Genomic DNA, 24,782 nt, shown 5'->3' on the forward strand with positions numbered 1-24,782 from the left:
TACTTTTTTTCCTGTGGGAAATTGCAAAATTTCAAGTAGCATTTAAATACTAATAGTCTTTTTAACGGAGGATGTTGTCAAGGTATTTATTTTATGCTACTGTAATAAAGTAATAAAATATATAACCTTTAAAATCACAGCAGTAATTATCTTCAATTTCTTTTAAAATTTATATTTATGAGCTAGAATAAACTTCCTGTAACCCTGAATCCAGTATTAATAGATGAGGAATTTAAGTGGGGAATTTTATGTTATATACTAGTATGAAAATATAATCTATCAAATCTTGCTAATATGCAACTTCTGCTCATTTATACCTCCTCTTCTTATAGTCTCATTCCAAAAAGGCATATAAAATAGTCATTACAAATGTAGATTCTGAAGACTAGGTATAAATCTGAATTATGTCTTATTAGCAATTGACCATGCTAAAAGCATTTAATATTTCTGTGTGCAGCTTCCTTTAGCACAATGGGTAATACTACCTATCTCATAGGGGTTTGGAAGAATTAAAATAATGAATTCCTGAGTTCCTGCTGTGGTGTAGTAGATTAAGGAACTAACATGCACAGGTTCCAGCTTTGGCTTGGATTTGATTCCTGGACAGGAATTTTCATATTCTGAGGGTGCAACCAAAAAAGGAAAATATGTGTGTGTATATATATATATATATGTGTGTGTGTGTGTGTGTGTGTGTGTGTGTAATGTGTGTATGTGTGTGTGTGTGTGTGTATTAAATTCATTTATTCATTAAATATTTGTGAACTACCTACTGTGTGAACCCCAATGTAGATTCTAGACATAAAGCAATGAAGGAAATACAGACAAAATCTCTGATTTTATAGAGATTAAATTCTAATGAGAAGAGATAAATAATAAATATGTAGCATTAGAGACACTAATAAATGTTCTATAGGAGAATAAGGCAAGGTAAAGGCATTGAGAGTACACAGAACTGCTATATTATATGCAATTATCATTGAAAACCTCTCTCAGGAGTTGGTATGTGAATAGAGACACAATAAAGTGAAAACAGCCAAGTGGTTAACATATGGAGAATAGCATTTTTTTTGTCTTTTTATTTTTTTTAGGGCTGCACCCATGGCATATGGAGGTTCCCAGGATAGGGGTCCAATCAGTTTACACCACAGCCACAACAACACGGGATCTAAGTCATGTCTGTGACCTACAATACAGCTCATAGCAATGCCAGATCCTCAACCCACTGAGCAAGGCCAGGGATCGAACCTGCAACCTCATGTTTCCTAGTTGGATTTGTTTCTGCTGTGCCATGATGGGAACTCTGAGAAGAGTATTTTTTAAAAGGGAAATCAGTAAGTGATTGCAAAAGTCCTAAGGTAAGCATGCACTTGATATGTTTAAATAGCAAGGAGACAAACATCCCTGGATCAAAGCTGACAAAAGGAGAGTGGTCAGCAATTAGATGAGAGAGGTAGCTGAGTGTGGGGCAGTGCCCTGTGAAGCCATAGTGAGGATTTTAGATTTTAGTCTGAATCAGGAAGAGAAGCCATTAAAGAGTTTTGTGTAGAGCAGTAACATGATGTCCCTTGGGATTTTTAAGGAATTGTTCCTTTAGCATCTTGTGGAAGAAGAGACATAGGAGAACAAGGGAGGGTATGATAAGACTGAGAAACTGTAGCGGTTGCCTATAAAGGACATGTTTGTGGGTTAGAGGATACTACTGGTGGTAGAGGTGATAGAAAGTGCTGGATTCAGGATGCACATTGTAAGTAGAGCCCACAAGATTTATAGATAGAGATCCCTCCCAAATTTTTACCCAAATATCTACAAGAATATATTTGACGTTTTTTTTTGAGCTGAGAACATTTACAACAAAGGGCATATATAGGACTTCAGCTGAGGAGGGAACAAATGTGGATATAACCCAGAATTTAACCTGTCTCATACACTGTACATATTAGCTCTTCTTTTCCACCACACATGTTATTCTCTGCCTGGATATTTTTACTTTGCTCTTACACCTTGTCACCCCAAATTCTTCCTTTCCTTCAGAATCTAGTTTGAAATTCATCTCTAATCTCAACCCAGTAATCTTTTCCTTCTTTCAAATCTTAAATGTGTGTAACCTGCATAGATTTTCTCATGAAGTTCTGTGTTGCTTTATATTTTTCTATCATTCAAGGAATTATAACATTGTGAATGTGTGTGGGTGAGTGGGCAGAGGCAATACATCTCATATTGTTAAAACTTTCAGATGATTTGATGTCAGGCAAACCAACTTTTTATGTCCTCAGCAAAACAAGGAAGGAGGTATTGTGAAATATTAACTATAGAATTTTCTTTCTCTTTGAGAACACATATAGACATTTAGCTATTGAGTGTGCCTACAACTCCAGGTTCACATGTCTACCAAAGTTCTAAGTTCTCTTAGAAAAGAGTGGTTTTCTTTGTGGGAACATATTTGTTACATATATCTGATATAGGTTCTTATGCCTGGTTGTTTATTGTCTTTTCCACTCTAGATGTCTCTTGTTAGAATTCACATGTGATTAAAATCTTCACATTTACCTACTCTCATCCATCCATCTACAATGTCTTTGACTTCCATCTTCTAGTCTTTCTTTTTTCAGTTCCCTGGCTAAGGGACTAGTCCATTTACTACTATTAGGGTCACTCTTGTGACCAAATGCCCGAGAACCAGAAAATAGCCATTGTGTGTAAGAACCTTGCTGGTTACAATTAGGAAGGGGAACTGGAAAGAATGGCACAGTGAAGGAGAGAAGCAATTCAAGAGATATCATTGAGCTGGTTACCACTGAGAATGATTGAGCCTCAACCCTATTCAAGACCCTCTAAGCATTAGCATTACATCTCTCTGCCTGAGACGTGAAGGAGGGACTATTTGTACTGGCTCCATTCATTTCCCACATCTGTCAGGGATTTCCCTGTGTAATATAAAAAGCTTATATCTCCAGCTTCATACATGGGCTGGAATGTTTCATTGGGCTACTGCTTCCTTGTATGTTGATGGCAGAGATATCCCATGGCAGAAAATAAGAGATGTAGTCATATAGCTTAGACTAAGTGAGGTTAGGCTGCATTTATGTACAACTAGGTACCAAAGCGATGGGTAAAGCAAAAAATGTGAGACTAAAAGATGTGAGAAAAGTCATAAAAAATGTTATATACCCAGAAAGTATATTTTCAATGATAAACAGATAGTTCTTCTTTTAAGATAGTTTGTTGACCAGTGTTCATGGATCATAAAATAGATTTCATATGTTGTCTTGAGTATGCATTATTTTTCAGTTAATTTCTACCAAGGTTTTCTTAGTTTGTAAAATTAAAACTGTTTCTGTTAGCAGTGTTTCAATGAGACAGGTGTCTCTTAGAGCTTGTTTCCCAGTATTTTACTGATCATCAAGATGGCTTGTGAAGAAATGGATTAAGCTTTTTTTAAAAAGCTATTTAGAAAAAAAAAAAAAGCTTTTTAAAAAGTATAATTGTCATAGTTGACTTAGCGTTCTATGTGTTACCGAAGTGTCTTCCTGCAGGAATGGTTTATGTCAGCACTTTGAACTCATCAAGGCTTTGTTTACTTTTAAGGGGTATAATTGGCTGCATAGTTTGGTGATTTTTAGGGGGAAGGATAAGACATCCTTACTTTAACTCTCTATGCTATTTCCCTCTTCCAGAAGAGCTTTCCCCATCTTCATTTTTTAGGATAAAATTATTTTATTATATTTTATTTTTAATTTTTATTGCAGTACAGTTGACTTACAATGTCATGTTAAATTCAGGTATACAGCAAAGTAAATCAGTTATACATGAATCCATTCTTTTTCATATTTTTCCCTATATAGGATATCACAGAATATTGAGTAAAGTTCCCTATGCTATACAGTAGGCCCATGTTGGCTATCTATTTTATATATAGTAGTGTGCATATGTTACTCCCAAACTCCTGATTTACCCCTACCCCTGCCCCATGTTTTCCCTTTGGTAAACATATGGTTGATTTCAAAATGTGAGTCTGTTTCTATTTTGTAAAGAGTTATATCATTTTATTAGATTACACATATAAGTGATATACAATATTTATCTTTCCCTGTCAGGCTTACTTCACTTTGTATGATTTTTTTCAATTTTTTTTTATTGTTATTTACCCCAATACATATTTTTTTTTCCCACTGTACAGCATGAGGACCCAGTTACACATACACGTATACATCATTTTTTCTCCCTTGTCATTCTGTGTGGTAAGTATCTAGACATAGTTCTCAGTGCTACACAGCAGGATCTTATTGTAAAATCATTACAGGAGCAATAGTTTGCATCCGTTGATCCCAAGCTCCCAATCCCTCCCACTCCCTCCCCTTCCCCCCAGGCAAATACAAGTCTATTCTCCAAGTCCGTGATTTCCTTTTCTGTGGAAAGTTTCATTTGCGCTGTATATTAGATACCAGACATGAGTGACATCATATGGTACTTGTCTTTCTTTTTCTGACTTACTTCACTCAGGATGAGAGTCTCTAGTTCCATCCATGTTGCTGCAAATGGCATTATGTCATTCTTTTTTATGGCTGAGTAGTATTCCATTGTGTATATGTACCACACACTTTCCTAATCCAGTTGTCTGTCGATGGACATTTGGGTTGTTTCCATGTCTTGACTATTGTGAATAGAGCTGCAATGAACATACAGGTGCATGTGTCCTTTTTAAGGAAAGTTTTGTGCAGATATATGCCCAAGAGTGGGATTTCTGGGTCATATGGTAGTTCTCTGTATAGATTTCTAAGGTACCTCCATACTGTTCTCCATAGTGGTTGTACCAGCTGACATTCCCACGTCCAGGATTTGTTATTTGTGGACTTATTAATGATGGCCATTCTGACTGGCGTGAGGTGGTATCTCATGGTAGTTTTGATTTGCATTTCTCTAATAATCAGTGATGTTGAACATTTTTTCATGTGCTTGTTGGCCATCTGTACATCTTTCTTGGAGAAATGTCTATTCAGGTCCTCTGCCCATTTTTCCATTGGGTTGTTGGCTTTGTTGCTGTTGAGTTGTATAGGTTGTTTGTATATTCTAGAGATTAAGCCCTTGTCAGTTGCATCATGTGAAACTATCTTCTCCCACTATGTAAGTTGTCTTTTTGTTTTCTTTTTGGTTTCCTTTGCTGTACAAAAGCTTGTCAGTGTGATTAGGTCCCATTGATTTATTTTTGCTTTTATTTCTGTTGCTTTGGGAGACTGACCTGAGAAAACATTCATAAGGTTGTTGTCAGAGAATGTTTTGCCTATGTTCTCTTCCAGGAGTTTGATGGTGTCTTGTCTTATAATTAAGTCTTTAAGCTATTTTGAGTTTATTTTTGTGCATGGTATGAGGGTGTGTTCTAGTTTCATTGATTTGCATGCTGCTGTCCAGGCTTCCCAGCAAGACTTACTGAATGAAGTATATTTTCTATATTTTATGTTCTTGCCTCCTTTGTCAAAGATTAATTGGCCATAGGTGTCAGGGTTTATTTCTGGGTCCTCTTTTCTGTTCCATTGGTCTGTATGTCTGTTTTGATACCAGTACCACACTGTCTTGATGACTGTGGCTTTGTAATATTTCTTGAAGTCTGGGAGAGTGATGCCTCCTGCTTGGTTTTTGTTTCTCAGGATTGCTTTGGCAATTCTGGGTCTTTTGTGGTTCCATATAAATTTTTGGATTTTTTGTTGTAGTTCTGTGAAAAAGATCATGGGTAATTTGATAGGGAGTGCATTGAATTTGCTTTGAGGAGTATGGCCATTTTTATAGTATTAATTTTCGCAATATTAATTTTTCCCACTCAGGAGCATGGAATATCTTTCCATTTCTTTACATCTTCTTTAATTTCCTTGATTAATGTTTTATAGTTCTTGGCATATAAGTCCTGTAAACTCCTTGGTCAGGTGTATTCCCAGGTATTTGATTTTTGGGGGTGCAATTTTAAAGGGTATTGTATTTTGTATTCCTTTTCTAATATTTCATTGTTAGTATACAGAAATGTAACTGATTTCTGAATGTTAATCTTATATCCTGCTACTTTGCTGAATTTGTTGATCAGTTCAAGTAGTTTGGGGGTTGAGTCCTTAGGCTTTTTATGTATAGTAAAATGTCATCTGCATACAGTGACAGTTTTACCTCTTGTCTTCCTATTTGGATGCCTTTAATTTCTTTTGTTTGTCTCATTGCTGTGACTAGGACTTCTCACAGCATAAAAAAATGCTCAACATCACTGATTATAAGAGAAATGCAAATCAAAAGTACCATGAGATACCACCTCACACCAGTCAGAATGGCCATCATTAATGAGTCCACAAATAACAAATGCTGGAGGGGTGTCAAAAAAGGGAATCCCCCTGCACTGTTGATGGGAATTCAAGTTGGTACAACCACTGTGGAAAACACTGTAGAGGTACCTCAGAAAAATATACATAGAACTACCATATGACCCAGCAATCCCACTCTTGGGCATATATCCAGACACTACTTTCCTTAAAAAAGACACATGCACCTGCATGTTCATTGCAGCACTATTCACAATAGCCAAGACATGGAAACAACCCAAATATTCATCAACAGAGGAGTGAATTAGGAAGAAGTGGTATATATACACTATGGAATACTACTGAGCCATAAAAAAGAACAAAATAATGCCATTTGCAGCAACATGGATGGAACTAGAGACACTCATACTGAGTGAAGTAAGTCAAAAAGAGAAAGGCAAATACCATATGATATCACTTATACCTGGAAACTAATATATGGCACAAAGGAATCTTTCCACAGAAAAGAAAATGATGGACTTGGAGAGTAGACTTATGGTTGCCAATGTGGGTGGGGAGGGTGTGGGATGGATTTGGAGCTTGGGGTTAATACCTGCAGACTTTTCCTTTGGAATGGATTAGCAATGAGATCCTTCTGTGTAGTACTGGGAACTATTTCTAGTCACTTATGATAGAGCATGATAATGTGAGAAAAAAAGAAGGTATACATGTATGTGTAACTGGGTCACCATGCTGTACAGTAAAATAATAATAATAATAATAATGTATTGGCGAAATTAAAAAAAAGAAAAAGAAAGTTAGCTTTTTCTCCATATATATGATAAGCTTCACTGGGGCTTAAATTCTGTTTGGTCCTTCCTTGTGACTCTAACAGCACCAATTCAGTACTTTATGACTTTTTTTAAGAAATAGAGATACGAATATTACTTTCTTTTAAGTTCTACTATACCATGAGAAAAGTAGCCGAATAAGATTTAATTTAAATTAAAATGGATGCATAATGTTTCTTATTTAGAATGTGATAAAATCATACACATACTTAAAGAGTAGATATGTAATAAATCTCAGAGTGATGCCATACTGATGGTTTGAAAACAATATACAGAAGAATCAGTGATCTTGAAGATAAGTCAATAGAAGTTTCCCAAACTGAAATGCAAACAGAAAAACTGAGAAAAACAGGATAGCTATCCAAGAACTGGGAAAATATAAAAGGTGTAACATACATATAGTTGGAATACCAGAAGGAGAAGGAACACATAGCACACTTAAAGAACTGAAGTAAAAATGGCCAACATTTTTCTGAAACTAATAGTGCATCATAGGTTCAGAAATCCCAGAAAGTACCAAGCAGGAAAACTATCAAAAAAATCTACAGCTAGGCGTATCATATTCCAGTTGCAGAAAATTAACAACAAATAGCATAATTCTATGGTATTAAACCTCATTCTTGTCTAAAATGAGATTTCTAAACATTATTTTCAAGAACAGACTGCTTTCTTGAGATTGAATCTTACATGGACGCTCAACTGTAAAACATTAAAAATGTTTAAGAGCAGAGCTACACTTGTTTAAGGGAACTTTGATATGGGAAGGATCATAGCACCGCTGACCCTCTGTCTCTAAACACCCCATATTTTAGAACAACCCTGTCCAGTAAAACGATAATGTGAGCTATGTGGGTTATTCTAAATCTCCTAGGAGCCACCTTCTGAAAAAGCAAAAAGTCAGAGTTGAAATTGATTTTATAGCTACATTTTATTTTACCTAATACAGTAAAAAATTCATTTCAAAATGTAATTAACATAAAAGTTGATGTATTTTACATCCTTTTTTCTAATAAGTCTTCAAATTTAGTGTGCATTTTTTACTCTACATCTTAATTCATGTGCTTAAGATATGTGATTGGTATAAAGATTTCAGAAAAATTAGAGTTGAAAAAAGTATATCTACATACCCATGTTGTTCTAAACATAAGTTTTTCAACAAAATTGAATCTCCTTTTTTTTTTTTTTTCTTTTTTTAGGTCTACATTCATGGCATATAGAGGTTCCCAGGCCTGGGTCAAATTGGAGCTACAGCTGCCAGCCTACACCACAGCTCATGGCAACACCAGATCTTTAACCCACTAAGCGAGGCCAGGGATCAAACCCACAACCTCATGGTTCCTAGTCAGATTCTTTTCAGCTGCACCACAATGGGAACTCTGACTCTCTATTTTTAACTTTTAAATTAAGCAGTATTAAAATTCTATCAAAATTAAAATTTTATGGTATTTGTCTTTCTCTTTCTGACCGACTTCACTCAGTATGAGAGTCTCTAGTTCCATCCATGTTGCCGTATGATATCACTTATATCTAGAATCTAATATATGGCACAAAGGACCCTTTCCACAGAAAAGAAAATCATGGACTTGGAGAATAGATTTGTGGTTGCCAGGGGAAAGGGGAGGGAGTGGGATGGATTGGGAGTTTGGGGTTAATAGATGCAGACTATTGCCTTTGGAACAGATTAGCAATGAGATCCTGTGGTGTAGCACTGGGAACCATGTCTAGTCACTTATGATGGAGCATGATAATGTGAGAAAAAAAGGATGTATACATATATGTGTAACTGGGTCACTGTCGGGAGACATGTTTCTACAATTTTTCTTAGCTTCTTTGCTTCTATTTTCTACGCTAAAGACTCCATCTTGTCCTGCTTTACTTTTAACCCTATATTCCTGCTTAAAAAATAGTCGCAGTGCTGGCAAATGACTTAAGCTTAAGAACAAAGACATAAAGGCATAAGTTATTCATGTGGTCAGCTGAATGAGGACATAATGTGTTGGTCTAGGCATGCTGGACCTGTGCAGATAGGCATGTTTGCACAGCATGATATGTCCTCTTAAGAATAAGAGGAAGATGAGCCTCATTGCCCCAAGAGGTTTATGAGCAGTCATTAGCAGAATATACATCAGCAAGGAGAACTAGGTCAAACCTAGGCACGCTGGGTTGCTGCATATAGGCACTTGCCAGTCTGCAGAAGCACAATAGTGATTCTCTGGATGCTATGCATAGATAGCTGAGGACAGTCTTCCTCAATGCTAATGATTGTTAAATGCCTAAAGGTCAGAATAAAAGCTTAACTAGCTACAGTCTATATGACTTTTAAAATAATAAAAAAACTATCCTGTACCTATAGCCCCCTCCACACTTGATGTAATCCTAAAGAGCACAATAAAAGCAGTGTGGTTTCTTGAGGCAGTGCTCTTGGTCCCTAAGACTTCTAATCCCCCAGTTCCCTCCTTTAATTAAGATAAATGTCTCTGTCTTATTTTATGTTAACTTTTTTCTTAAGTTTCATAGCACCCTCACCTGCTGAGCTGGTCTCAGCAGGTTACCATGCTGTACAGTAGAAAAAAAAATAATGTATTGGGGAAATGAAAAAAAAATATATATATATTCCTGTTGTGGCTCAGCAGTAATGAACCCAACTCATATCCACGAGGATATGGTTTAAACTCTGGCCTCACTCAGTGGGTTAAGGATCCAGTGTTGTCATGAGCTGTAGTGCAGACTGGCAGCTAAAGCTCCGATTAGACCCCTCACCTGTGAATCTCCATATGCCGCAAGTACAGCCCTAAAAAAAGCAAAATAAATAAATAAATAAATATTTTATATAAAATTAAAACTATATATTGTGTTCTGTTATTGCACCGAACAAATTATAATTGTTTAATATATTCACGTATGGCTAGAAATTGACCTATTGGACAGTCAAAATCCGGAGTTTCACACAATACAGCTTGAAAACCACCAGCCTAATCTAAATTGTTTTCAAGGCTATCATTCAAAAGGCTAATACTTTACTATGAAGAAGCACTCTTCTGAGCATTTGGCATCTGGATGCACAGGTAAAATCCTGTTCCTAATCTATAAGGTGCAATTTCAGACCACAGACTTAGTTAACTTCACTAACACAGTAATATGCTGTGAAGGATCTGGAATCCAGTTAGCTAGCCAAAATCTCCCTGGCCGTGCTCTCTTTCAGCTTGCTTATTGCTTTCAAAATGTCAACACAGCATCACTCTGAGATTTGTTCATCTCACATATGGCAGAGTCAGCTCCTTAAATTAATCAACCTAACCTGGAAGACATAATAAGTATGAAATAGATTAGGCAGGAGTTATTCCCCAAAGGCTTGTCAATCCAGCAGCTTAAAGCAAAGTTGATCACTGTTCTAATAGTTGCACATAGTTGCTGAAGATAGGCAAATAACTCCCAGATGGACTGTTAAAAGGCAGGAGTAAGAACTGTTCTCTGCAAAAGTATAATCACAAAGTGAATTATACTTTCAAGCAATGTCGCTTACTTGTGGGAAGTAGAGGGTATAGTAATATAAAGTGAAGCAATCAAATGAAATTAATGCTGTCTTAACTTAGGTTACTGTAGTTCGTGAACTGTGAAAAGTAATTACTCAAGAAGTGCTAAATCTTAGAAATGGTGGGAATCTTTGCAAAGGATGAGTTTCACTTGAAATTTTAGCTGGTAAAATCTCAGATATTGGGCATAGACCTATCAGTAAAAGAACATAATGGAGGAATTCACTACAGAATACACCTCTTGCTCTTCTCTATTCTGTTTTGGTCCTTCTTTTACCTAAGGAGTGCAAATGAAATTAGACATGGCAATTTACCTTGAATTTGTTGCACCTGAGCCCACCTTCCCATAAAGGAAACTTTTTATCCCTGTGTTTCATATAAATGTATAAGCATAGTGAAAAGAAATTCTATTTAATGGAATTTGAAATACAGTTTAGATATAAAAAGAAGAGGACTAGATTTCAAAGAATCAGATTAGATAGTATCCATTTATTTCACTTGCTCTATTGTAATTATAATTTTCCCCTAACCAATTTGGACACACATCAAATATCAAATCCATGCACTACCTTACCATTAGTGTTACTTAAAAAAAAAAAAAAAAATCCAGCATTTGACTGTGTCACCTACTTCTCATTAAAAAAATACTTCCCTCCAAATCCTGAGCAATATAGGAAGGGATTTTCACAGTAAATTTTCAATATTTCTTTCCAGGCATATCTTCCATTCTAATCTATTTTCCAAGGGGTTATACTCAAAATATTTAATAATTGCCTTGGTAAATTTACTGACTCATAAAAGTTGATCCTAGACAGTTTTGGCTTGAACCTCTGATATGCCTGACAAGTTTTTCTTTCACTATTCGATCCTAAGAGGACTGCCGAATCCTGAGAATTGTCCCAGGCTGGACAGACTGGCTCTTTAAAGGGCTAGGGCTATAACTATCAAGTGAAATTACAGCATTTCATTATTTTAACACCCTGAATGGTTGTATCAGTGTGGACCAGCTGATGTCAGTCTGAAATGCACCTTGAACTACAAAATTCCAACTTCTAACCATTCCTCATGCATCAGATCAAGAAAGTAAATATTTCTTGAGCTGAGTAAAATTATTTCATGAATTTTCATATTTCTCAATGTTTGCTCATAAGACTTCTCATAGATTACTTTTATATTTCCCACTATCTACCTTCAACTCATCGTTTGTGAATCAGCTGCAACACCGCCTCTGCTCCTAGGCCTTCCCAGAATCCACTGGTTAGAATTAATGACTGCCTTCTCCTCAGGATAACAATAATTAAAGTATACCTATAATGAGAGCTACCATAGGAAGACTTTAATTATGGTTACTTCTAAACATGTTGTGTATAGAGCTTCTGATTTATTCACTCTGTAAACATCTAATGGGAGCCTAGTTGAGTGCCTTTTCATAATAATAGTGCCAAATAAAGAAATTTAACAAATGTAGGATGAGTAACCATATTGAAAATGCACACCCATTCAGTAGTATACCAACAATTCTCTCATGTATATTAAAAATATACATGAGAGAATTCATTGAAAAAATTCTCAATGAATTTTTTCTCTTGAGAAAAGATAAGCAATTGCCAGCACAAAGAAGAGAAATGCAGAACTAAGGGTTAGTCTTTAATGTGAGAGTTATATGCTAGTACTAAGCTCCATTTTTATACTTTTATGTTTCAACTTCACATTGCTTTAATAATTCAGAATGGCTTAATTTACTTTTAATAGTGGAGTAAATAAACTAAAATGACCTTTTTACTGGAAAGGAAAAGAAATGTAATTTGTTCCCATTGTAATTCTATGTTCTTTCCTGACTTCCTGCTGAATAGGTCATCCAAGGGCAAGATAAAAGTAACTTGAAACCAAGCTTGTTAGTGCAGTGATGTCAACTTTCAAGAAGTGTCTCATTATGCTTTCTTTTCAAGATGACCTTCCTGTAACTCCCATTTTGCTTTTATATTTCCACATATTTTATATGTAAAATTCACCAAAAACTATAAAAATTATTTCAACTTTAGCACAAAATTGCTCTTTAGCTGAATAAAGAGAAAGAACATGGCAAACTCACATCCATTATAGGCTTACCTTCTAACTCTATATACACAATGGAATACTACTCAGCCATAAAAAGAATGAAATGCCATTTGCAGCAACATGGATGGAACTAGAGACTCTCATACTGAGTGAAATAAGTCAGAAAGAGAAAGACAAATACCATATGATATCACTTATATCTGGAACCTAATACACAGTGCAAATGAACCTTTCCACAGAAAAGAAAATGATGAACTTGGAGAAGAGACTGGTGGTTGCCTAGGGGGAGGGGGAGGGAGTGGCATGGATTGGGAGTTTGGGATTAATGGACGCAAACTATTGCTTTTGGAGTGGATTAGCAGTGAGATCCTGCTGTGTAGCACTGAGAACAATGTCTAATCACTTAAGAAATCATGATAATTGGAGAAAGAAGAATATATTCATGTATGTGTAACTGGGTCACTATGCTGTACATAGAAAAAAATTTGTATTGGGGAAATAACAATTAAAAAAACAACAAAAAAAAGATATTCACTGCATTAAAGATTAGAAATCACTTTTTTTTGCAGAAACTGTTTATTTTACTACATTCCCATGATTTAAAAGAAAATAGCAGATTTCAAAGTGCTGGGGTCCAGCCCCAGCAGCCAGGAGACCACGAACAGAAGGAGGGGATACAAACAGGTGTGGAAAGAATTGGAGCCAACTCCCTCAGCAAGTGCTGTAGATGACCTGTTTATTGAAAGGAGAGCATCAGCTTTTATACATTTTACTCTTATGCATGATTATACAAACAACAATATATGTTAATTTATTATTCCAAACTAGTCTTTTAGTTTTAGATTTTAAATAAAGATTATGTACAAACTGTACTTTTATTCTTAGAAAATAAGTAAATAGCAAGCAGAATAATAGGTATCTAATTTTTACTTTAGCAATGATTTGGCATAAGGTGATAGATATTCTTGCCTAAGCTACCTATTGTGCTCCTCTAGCAGGCATGAACAGCCATTGATGGGGAGTGGGGTATTCACACGTGGCTTGCTTTCGAGGTCAGGCTGATCTCAAACCATTAGCAGGTTGTGCGAACATAAACTGTCTTAAATAAACCTTATCTATTATAAAGATCTTTATTAATTATAAAATCTATATATCAAAAGAATCTTGCCAATTATAATAATAATTTCCACCTGCTGGGTCCCAACAGGTAGCATTTATTATAGAAAAAAATATGTCTTGTCTTATAGTATCCACAATTGTTGGGCCATGGGCAACACCCAAACCACCCCCTAATCTGTCTCCATGGGGACGGACCAGAGTCCAACAAAGATCTCCAGGCCTATGTGGCAGTTCTGCATAATATTTACTATTACTCCTCTGAAGGGAAACTTCCCATTCTTAGGAAAGTTCTTTATGCATGGTTCAATTGTTTTCAACCTATTAGACAAGGGCTAGGTTTATAAGTAGGTAATAGCCCATACTTGGGTGGAAGCTCAGGAATTTGAGAAAGTTCCCATATTATGAGCCAAGAATGACTCACAACACACATAACCGTCAGACAGAAAAGAAGCGCAAGAATAGAAGAGGAAATCATATTTCAGAAATTTTTACTAAACAGGATCAGCTGGGGGATTCTTTGAAACTGCTTTGCAGCTTCAGTTTCTTCAGCCTCTGCTGTAGCTTTGCTTAGAGTTAGGCCTCACACAGGATTATTCTTCTTAGCCACTTTGTGGCTCCCAGCAGCAAAGCCTCTTGAACATCCTTTAAATTGTTTTACTCTGTCTTTTCTTTTTTTTTAAGCATTTTTATTACTCGAATTTATCACATCTGTAGTTGTATAATGATCATAACAATCTGATTTCACAGGATTTCCATCCCACAGCCCAGGCACATCCACCCCCCCAACCCCACAACTGTCTCCTCTGGAGACCATAAGTTTTTCAATGTCTGTGAGTCAGCATCTGTTCTGCAAAGACATTCAGTCTGTCCTTTCTTCAGACTGCACATATCAGTGAAAGCATTTGACGTTGGTGTCTCAATGTATGGCTGACTTCACTTAGCATGATAGTTTCTAGGTCCATCCATGTTGCAAAAAATACTGCTATTTCGTTCTTTTTTATGGCTGAGTAATATTCCATTGTGTATATGTACCCCACCTTCTGGATCCACTCCTCTGTCAATGGACATTTAGGTTGTTCCCATGTCTTGGCTATTGCAAATAGCGCTGCAATGAACATTGGAGTACATGTGTCTTTGTGAGTCATGATTTTCTCTGGATTGATGCCCAGAAGTGGAATTGCTAGATCAAATGGTAGTTCTATGTTTAGTTTTCTGAGGCATCCCCCTACTGCTTTCCACAGTGATTGCACCAATTTACAATTCCACCAACAGTGTACTAGGGTTTCCTTTTCTCCACACCCTCTCCAGCACTTACTGTTTGTCGACATTTTGGATGATGGCCATTCTGGCTGGTGTAGGGTGGTACCTCAAGTGGTTTTGATTTGCATCTCTCTAATAATGAGTGATGTTGAACATCCTTTCATGTCTTTCTTGGCCATCTGTATATCTTTGGAGAGCTGTCTGTTTAGATCTTCTGCCCATTTTTTGATGGGCTTGTTTGTTTTATTGATAAGGAGCTGCAGAAGTTGTTTATAAATTTTGGAGATTAATCCCTTGTCAGTCGATTCACTTGCAAAGATTTTCTCCCATTCTGTGGGTTGTCTTTTTGTGTGGTTGAGGGTTTCCTTTGCTGTGCAGAAACTTTGAAGTTCGATTAGGTCCCATTTGTTTATTTTTGTTTTTGTTGTCAATACTCTGAGTGGAGGATCTGAGAAGATGTTGCTGTGGTTTATGTCAGAGTGTGTTTGGCCTATGTTTTCCTCTAGGAGTTTTATAGTGTCTGGTCTTATATCTAGGTCTTTAATCCATTTGGAGTTTATTTTTGTGTATGGTGTTAGGGAGTGTTCTCATTTCATTCTTTTCCATGTGGCTGTCCAATTTTCCCAGCACCACTTATTGAACAAGCTGTCCTTTCTCCATTGTATATTCTTGCCTCCTTTGTCATAGATTAGTTGGCTATAGGTGCGTGGGTTTAAATCTGGGCTTTCTATCTTGTTCCACTGACCTATATGTCTGTCTTTGTGCCAGTACCATGCGGTTTTGATGATTGTTGCTTTGCAGTATAGTCTGAAGACCAGGAACCTGATTCCTCCAGCTCCATTTTCCTTTTTCAGGATGTCTTTGGCTATTCTGGGTCTTTTGCGCTTCCAAACAAACTTTAAAATATATTGTTCGGGTTCTGTGAAAAAATGTCCTTGGTAATTTGATAGGGATTGCATTGAATCTGTAGATTGCCTTAGGTAGTATAGTCATCTTGATAATATTAAGTCTTCCAATCCAAGAACATGGTATATCTTTCCATCTATTTGTGTCATCTTTGATTTCTTTCATCAGTAGCTTGTAGTTTTCAGAGTACAGGTCTTTTGTCTCTTTAGGTAGGTTTACTCCTAGGTATTTTATTCTTTTGAATGTGATCGTAAACGGGATTGCTTCCGTGATTTCCTTCTGCTTTTTCATTGTTAGTATATAGAAATGCTATCGATTTCTGTGTATTGATTTTGTATCCTGCCACTTTGCCAAATTCGTCGGTAAGCTCTAACAGTTTTCTGGTAGAGTATTTTGGATTCTCTACATATAGTATCATGTCATCTGAAAATAGGGATAGTTTTACTTCTTCCTTTCCAATTTGGATTCTTTTATCTCTTTCACTTCTCTGATTGCTGTGTCTAGGAATTCCAAAACTATGTTGAAGAGTAGTTGTGAGAGTGGACATCCTTGTCTTGTTCCTGATCTCAGTGGGTCTTCTTTCAGCTTTTCACCATTGAGAATGATGTTTGCTGTCAGACTGTCATATATGGCCTTTATCATGTTGAGGTAGGTTCCTGCTATGCCCACTTTCTGAAGGGTTTTTTTATCAGAAATGCGTGTTGGATTTTGTCAAAGGCTTTTTCTGCATCTATTGAGAGGATTATACGGTTTTGATTCTTCAGTTTGTTAATGTGGTGTATCACATTGATGGATTTGCGGATATTGAAGAACCCTTGCATCCCTGGGATAAATCCCACTTGATCATGATCTACAATCCTTGTAATGTATTGTTGGATACAGTTTGCTAGTATTATGTTGAAGATTTTTGCATTGATGTTCATCAGTGAAATTGGCCTGTAGTTTTCTTTTTTTGTGGAATCTTTGTCTGTTTTTGGTACCAGGGTGATGGTGGCCTCATAGGATGAGTTTGGGAGTATCCCTTCTTCTGAAATTTTTTGAAATAGTTTCAGAAGGATAGGTGTTAGCTCTTCTCTAAATGTTTGATAGAATTCACCTGTGAAGCCATCTGGTCCTGGACTTTGTTTGCTAGAAGTTTTTTAATCACAGTTTCAATTTCAGTACTTGTGATGGGTCCATTCATCTTTTCTATTTCATCTTGGTTTAGTCTTGGAAGATTGTACCTTTCTAAGAATTTGTCCATTTCTTCTAGGTTTTCCATTTTATTGGCATATAGTTACATATAGTTGTTAATCTCTTATGTTCCTTTGTATTTCTGTGATGTCTGTTCTTCTCCTTTTTCATTTCTACTTGTATTGATTTGAGTCCTCTCTCTTTTTTGCTTGATAAGTCTGGCTAGGGGTTTATCAATTTTGTTGATCTTTTCAAAGAACCAGCTTTTCGTTTCATTGATCTTTTCTAAGGTTTTCTTTGTTTCTATTTCATTGGTGCTCTGATCTTTATGATTTCTTTCCTTCTACTCACTTTAGGTCTTTTCTGTTCTTCTCTCTCAAGCTGCTTTAGATGTAAAGTTAGCTTGTTTATTTGAGATTTTTCTTGTTTCCTGAGGTGAGCTTGCATTGCTATAAACTTTCCTTTTAGAACAGCTTTTGCTCATCCCATAGGTTTTGGAGTGTCGTATCTTCATTGTCATTTGCTGCCAGGTATTTTTTTAATTTCCTCTTTGATTTCTTCAGTGATCCATTGGTTCTTTAGTAGCATATTGTTGAGTCTCCACGTGTTTGTGTTTTTTGCAGGTTTTTTTCTTGTTCTTGATTTCCAGTTGTATAGCGTTGTGGTTGGAAGAGATGCTTGATATGATTTCAATTTTCCTAAAGTTACTGAGGTTGGATTTGTAGCCCAGGATGTGATCAATCTAGAGAATGTTCCATGTGCACTTGAGAAGAATGTGCTTTCTGTTGCTTTTGGATGGAATGTCCTGTAAATATCTATTAAGCCGATCTGGTTTAATGCTTCATTCAGGGCCTGTGTTTCCTTATTGATTTTCTGTCTGGTGGATCTGTCCATTGCTGTAAGTGGGGTGTTAAAGTCCCCCACTATGATTGTGTTATTGTCGATTTCTCCTTTTAAGGTTGTCAGCAGTTGCCTTATATATGGTGGTGAACCTGTGTTGGGTGCATAGATACTTCAAATTGTTATATCATCTTCTTGGATTGATCCTTTGATCATTATGTAATGTCCTTCTTTGTCCCTTAAAATATTCTTCATTTTAAAGTCTATTTTGTCTGATATGAGTATTGCTACTCCAGCTTTCTTTTGATCCCCGTTTGCATGAAATATTTTCTTCCATCCTCTCACTTTCAATTTGTGTTTGGCCCTAGAAGTGAAGTGGGTCTCTTGAAGACAGCATATATATGGGTCTTGTTTTTCTATCCATTCAGCCAGTCCATGTCTTTTGGTTGGGGTGTTTAGTCCATTAACATTTAAGGTAATTATTGATATATATGTTCTTATTACCATTTCATTAACTGCTTTGGATTTGTTTTTGATGCTCTTTTTTTTTTTTTTCCTTCTCTTGTTCTTTTCTGCCTAGAGAAGTTCCTTTAGCATTTGTTGTAAGGCTGGGTTAGTGTTGCTGAATTCTCTCAGCTTTTGCTTATCTGTGAAGGTTTTTATTTCTGCTTCAAATCTGAATGAGAGCCTTGCTGGGTAGAGTAATCTTGGCTGGAGGTTTTTTCCTTTTATCGTGTTAAGTATATCATGCCACTCCCTTCTGGCCTGCAGAGTTTCTGCTGAAAAATCTGCCAATAGCCTTATCGGGGTTCCCTTGTATGTTATGTGTTTCTTTTCCCTAGCTGCTTTCAAGATTTTCTCTTTGTCTTTAATTTTGGTCAGTTTGATTAATATGTGTCTTGGGGTGTTCCTCCTTGGGTTTATTTTATATGGTACTCATTGTGCTTCCTGGATTTGAGTGATTCCTTCCCCATGTTAGGGAAATTTCCAGCTATTATCTCTTGGAATATTTTTTCTGTCCCCTTCTCTCTCTCTTCTCCTTCTGCCACCCCTATAATAAGGATGTTGTTGCATTTAACGTTGTCCCAGAGTTCTCTGAGACTCTCTTCATTTGTTGTCAATCTTTTTTCTCTTTTCTGTTCTGCATTCTTAATTTCCACTAATCTGTCCTCCACCTTGCTTATTTGTTCTTCTGCCTCCTATATTCTGCTGTTAGCTGCTTCTAGTGAATTTTTTATTTCAGTTATTGTATTTTGCATCTGTTCTTGTTTAAGTTTTCTATCTTGTATCTCTTTGCTCAGTGTTTCCTGTAAGTTATCCATCTTTGCCTCCAGTTTCTTTCCAATGTCTTGCATCATCTTCAGCATCAACAGTCTAAAGTCTTTTTCCTGGAGGCTGAGAATCTCTTCATGGCTTAGCTGATTTTCTGGGGTTTTTCTTTTCTCCCTCATCTGAGTTATAGTTCTCTGTCTTTTCATTTTTATCAGTTTTTGGTGTGGTGACCTTTTTATAATAGAGCTCTAGCCTCTCATACTTCTGGTGTCTGCCCCCCTTGTGGCTGAAGTCAGTATGGGGGCTTGCTGTAGACTTCCTGATGGGAGGGGCTGATGCCTGCCCCCTTGTAGGTGGAGCCAATTCTAATCCCTCTGGTGGGTGGGGCTTAGTCTCTGGATGGGATTAGGGGCAGCTGTGTGCATGAGGCTCTTTAGGTAGCCTGTTTACTGAGGGGTGGGGCTATTATCCCAGCTGGATTGTTGTTTGCCCTGGGGCTTCTCAGTGCTGGCTGACTGATGGGTGGGACCAGATTTTCCCAAAATGGCCACCTCCAGAGAAAGGCAACTGCTGAATATTCCCAAGAGCTTTGCCTTCAATGTCCTTCCTTCACAACAAGTCACATTCACCCCTGTTTTCCCAGGATGTCCTCCAAGAACTGCAGTCAGGTTTGACCTAGGTTCCTGTGGAAACCTCACTCTGCCCTGGGACCTAGTGCACGTGAAAATCTGTGTGTGCCTTTTAAGAATGGGTTCTCCATTTCCCCCAGTCCTGTGGAGCTGCTGCTCACAAGCCCCGCTGGCCTTCAATGCCAGATGCTCCAGGTGCTCTTTCTCCCAATGCCAGATCCCAGCATGTGAGGGTTTGATGTGGGGCTCAGAACTCTCACTCCTGTAGGTGAGTCTCTGTGAACCAGTTAGTTTTCAGTCTGTGGAACTTCCCACCTGGGAGGTATGGGGTTTTTTATATCATGAAATCACCCCTCCTACCTCTTGATGTCACCTCCTCTTTTTCTTCTGGAGTAGGGTATGGGTTTCCAGTCCATTTGGGTGGAGATTGCTCAGTCTTTAGTTGTGAATTTTGTTGTTTTTAGGAGAGAAGTTGAGCTCCAGTCCTTCTATTCCGCCATCTTAATCCCGTCCCTCTCTATGCACCTTTTAAGAATGGGGTCTCCATTTCCCCCAGTCCTGTGGAGCTCCTGCGCACAAGCTCCACTGGCCTTCAATGCCAGATACTTCCAGGGTTCTTTCTCCCAGTGTCAGATCCCAGCCCATGAGGGTTTGATGTGGGGCTCAGAACTCTCACTCCTGTAGGTGAGTCTCTGTGAACTAGTTAGTTTCCAGTCTGTGGGGCTTCCCCCCCAGGAGGTATGGGATTGTTTATATAGTGAAATCACCCCTCCTACCTCTTGATGTGTCCTCCTCATTTTCTTCTGGAGAAGGATATCTTTTTTAAGGTTTCAAGTCCATTTGGGTGAAGAGTGCTCAGTCTTTAGTTGTGAATTTTGTTATTTTTTGGAGAGAAGTTGAGCTACAATCCTTCTATTCGGCCATCTTAATCCTGTCTCCAGAAATCACTTTTAATCTAAAGTCCAAAAATGCAATACACAGTTCCTCTTCTATCCAATATATCCCTCAGTTCTTATTCATTTGCCTCTAAGACAGAAGAGGGTAATTTGTTAAAAAGTGCTCCATCTTTTCTTTCTCATTGATTTTTCATTTATTTCCAATCTCAAGTTTCTCAATTCTCTGCTACAAATGTCTGAGGGAAATTGTGAATAACACATCTTCTATTGCTACTTTCCATATTCTAACTTCTAACTTTTCATTTCAATGTAATCTCTTCTATTAAGGAATACTATGTAGCTGTATACAGTTTCCACCAGCCTGGGTAGTACAAAGGACTTACAATGTTGGTCTATCCCACCCCACTTCTCTTAGGCTTATGGTAAATACATGACAGAAATTTCTTTATCATACCTCTGTCTTCTTCCCCTTTCTCCTCTGATGCATACACAGACCAAATAAGGGAACAAATAATCCTCCCCTCAAAAGACTTTCAACATCTCATTGTATTTGCAAATCTTTTCCTTTCAGTATGATATGCTGCTACTAAGAAAGTTTTGGGAGAAAATATATAAGCTATTGAGGCTTTTCTAAAGTTGGTACACACATATTCCTTGGTTTTTAGTTCCTATTTCACTAAAGTTCAATGATATCACAACTTATTTGGTATATTTTTGTAACTTATTTCATGTACACAAGTTTCACATTTTCAACAGTTTAAATAATTTTTATTTTGTATTTCTCTAGGGTATTCAGAAGACAAAATGAGAATGTTGGTAGGAGGGAATACCTTATAATGGATTTACATTTGGGTAGCAAAGAAAAAAAAATAAAGGCATTGTAACTTATATTCCTTCTTTTGCTGAAAGCTAAGCCTTTATCCTCTCATTTGTTAGGATGAAAATAATTTACTTTATTCTCTAAAGGCATATTCCAGTGTAGATCATGTTAAAAGTTTTCCTAGAACTGATTATTTTTTCTTCTGTATTCCATCTACTATACTTTCCATACACTTTATCCTGAAAAGTGAAAGAAGAATAAAATAAAAGAGACTAAAAATTATTTGTAACCAGTGAGTGCACTAAAACAAATGAACTCTCGCTAAATCTTGGTTTTGAAATTTTATGGAAAAGCATAAAAATTATTTATACAAATATTGCTATAATTATAGATTAAAAAACTCAAGAAGTTTCCTAGCCCCAACTCTTCCTTAAAACCAAAAGTGATGCATTATAATCTTTCTTCTAGCAAAGAACTAAAAATTTCAAAAATTACCCTAGCTTAATCTTTCCAGTGGTTTGTAATTCAAGTCAGAAAAAAATAACTGTTATTGCTTACACAAATTCTTTCTGCTGCAATTTAAACTTTTATCTTCTTGTTTGTTACTGAGATAGAAATAATCACCATCCTGTTTTAGTATTTTATTAGATACTTAGATACAATAAAACAATTATTTGTACCTTTTTTTGTTTGTTTATTTTAGTAGGCCCAATAGTCTTATATTGACAGCAATTCCCTGGATGCTTTGTCATTCATCTTCTGATTTCAACGTTTTTGACTACATATTGACTTATGAATGAAGGCAAATTTCTCTTTTAGAAGAATTATGGGTGTTTGGTTTTATTTTATTTTGTTTTTGTGTTTGAGGTTCAGCCAACTCAAGACATCTCATCTCACAGGAATGGGTTTACCCACAAACATATTTTGAGTGCTTTTCCCCCCTTTTGTTCTTAGCATATCCTAACTCATATACCCTATCCTGTTATATAGAAAACAATGAAAAGAACATTTTAAGAAATACTTTTTCCATTTTTAATGTAAGCAAAGAAAATGGATTACCAACAGTTTATAACATTTCCTAAAAAAAATGCTTCCAAGTCTAATCAAGACCTTTAGCTTCCAGGTAATGCCTAGGGCTCCAGATTCTTAACATGCAGGAAAAAAGTGTATTTGATAAGGACCCAAAGGACAATGCTGGCTTACATACAACCTGGAGGCAGCTGGACTAGGCTGAAGATAAACTTTAATATTCCAGTTCAGTCTACAATCGACTGAAGGGGTCTTAAATCTCTGTGCTATTTCCAAAATTACTGAAATTTCTCAAATTTCTGAGGGAAATAAAATTTCCTTAATTTGTTTTACAATGAAACCAAATTTTTGATTCTATTGATCTGGTGTCCAATTTTGTAAAATATACCTGAATAAGACAAGTTTACCAGAGAAGGATGTAATAAGTGGAATCAGTAAACTTACATTATATCAGAACTAATGGCTGTTTCAATTTATAGTGCTAGAACACAAAAATCCAGAATAGGGCTTTCATTATAGGCATATAAACCAATATATAATGACACCAAACACATTAATTTTTTTAAGTTGTCAAAGGAAATTTTCATTTCTACCTGCATCCTAAAATAGAAGTCATAAAAAATAAATATCCCACCATTTAATAACATTGCTTAAAATACATATTTGGGCTTGTCTTTTATCAAATTGAGAAGAACAATATATAGTTCACATTGGACTCTGTCTTTTGTCTTGGTGACTTTGCATCTTTCAAGTGTTTCTCACTGCTTCTTGCTCCCCAGCAATTTCCTCACTTGGCAACACCAAGGGAAAGCACAAATATTTTCCTGTTTGATAGACAAGGTACCTTTCTTTTATCCTGTAACCTTAGGCAATGTGTTGACTAAGTGAATGAATGCAGTTTAATGTAATTTTTCTCCCAAACTATTAAAAGAAATAAAGTATGTAGAGCTCATTCATTGCACAAATATGTATTCAGTCTATATGTGTTCCCATAAATACAATCCACAAAGAACATTAGGTTAGAAATAATGCCATCGAATGAAATATTTTGGAACAGGAAAATATATTAGTACCTTTCAATTATAATAAATGTTAATGATTCACCCATGCACAATTTATGTCAAATATTACTAGTGGGTATAGTTTTAATTAAAAGGAAATTATTTCCTTATTATCTTCCAAATAAATATTACAGAATATTAGGGCTGAAAGAGGCCTAGATATTACCAAATTTTACACATGATAATCCCACATCTCTTGATTCCCAAACCAATTCTCTTGTCAAAATAATTAAAATAATGCTTCTTAATACACTATTTTATGATACTACATGCTATTTCTTGACAACAATTTTAAAGCATTAACACTAAGAATTTTTCTTCATGACTCTCAAAGGTGCACAATTAAATTCATCAGCTTTAGCCTAGAGGGGAAAAATCAGAACAAAATTTGGGCTAAAATAGAAGTGTATAGTTCAATGAATATCTTTTATAATTTAAAAGCCTTTTTTATTTTTTGCTTTTTAGGGCTGTACCCATGGCATATGGAAGTCCCCAGGCTAGGGATTGAATCAGAGTTGTAGCTGCTGGCCACAGCCACGCCAGATCTGAGCCGTGTCTGCAGCCTACACTGTGGCTTAAGGCAATGCTGTATCCTTAACCCACTGATTCCAGGGATCAACCCACATCCTCATGGATACTAGTCTGATTCATTTCTGCTGTGCCACAAGGGGAACTCCCAAAGACATACCGTATTTATCAATTTAAATAAGGTCACATATCACTTTGGTGTCAGCAGACTTTTTATGTGTGTATGATGCTACTATTAACATAAGAGGTTTCAATCTGATTGACAAGAATAGATCATCAAATTCCTGTGAAATCACTTTTCTCCCAACCATGCCGAAAAAGTTTTTAGGAATCTTTCTTTTTAAGTCAAGAGAGAATTGGTCATATTCCCTATTTAGTAGAGAATGTACATCATTGATTTTTCCGCTGCCACATTTTCACCTTATGATCCAGCCAAGAATTTGTTTCACAATTTACCATATGAACAAGGGGCAGCAAGGAATTACCAAGCTCTGCCATTGGAGAAAACACATGTCTCTCCACTTGAGAACAC

At 36.4% G+C, this 24,782-nt stretch overlaps 1 long non-coding RNA gene across 2 annotated transcripts in view; it reads right to left on the reverse strand.

The window, feature by feature from the left end:
- The window catches only part of LOC110257011, a 300,296-nt gene that overhangs the window by 146,228 nt on the left and 129,286 nt on the right, over positions 1-24,782 (reverse strand). Inside the window, exon 3 of one of the 2 annotated variants that reach the window (XR_002339140.1) lies at positions 13,287-13,449. The exons of the other annotated variant lie outside the window; for it this stretch is intronic. This is a non-coding gene — a long non-coding RNA (uncharacterized LOC110257011). Of the gene's footprint in view, positions 1-13,286; positions 13,450-24,782 lie in introns of those variants that run through there. 2 annotated transcript variants of the gene reach the window in all.

Source organism: Sus scrofa, chromosome 1 (genome assembly GCF_000003025.6).
Source record: "Sus scrofa isolate TJ Tabasco breed Duroc chromosome 1, Sscrofa11.1, whole genome shotgun sequence".
In the NCBI taxonomy this organism is placed as follows: domain Eukaryota; kingdom Metazoa; phylum Chordata; class Mammalia; order Artiodactyla; family Suidae; genus Sus; species Sus scrofa.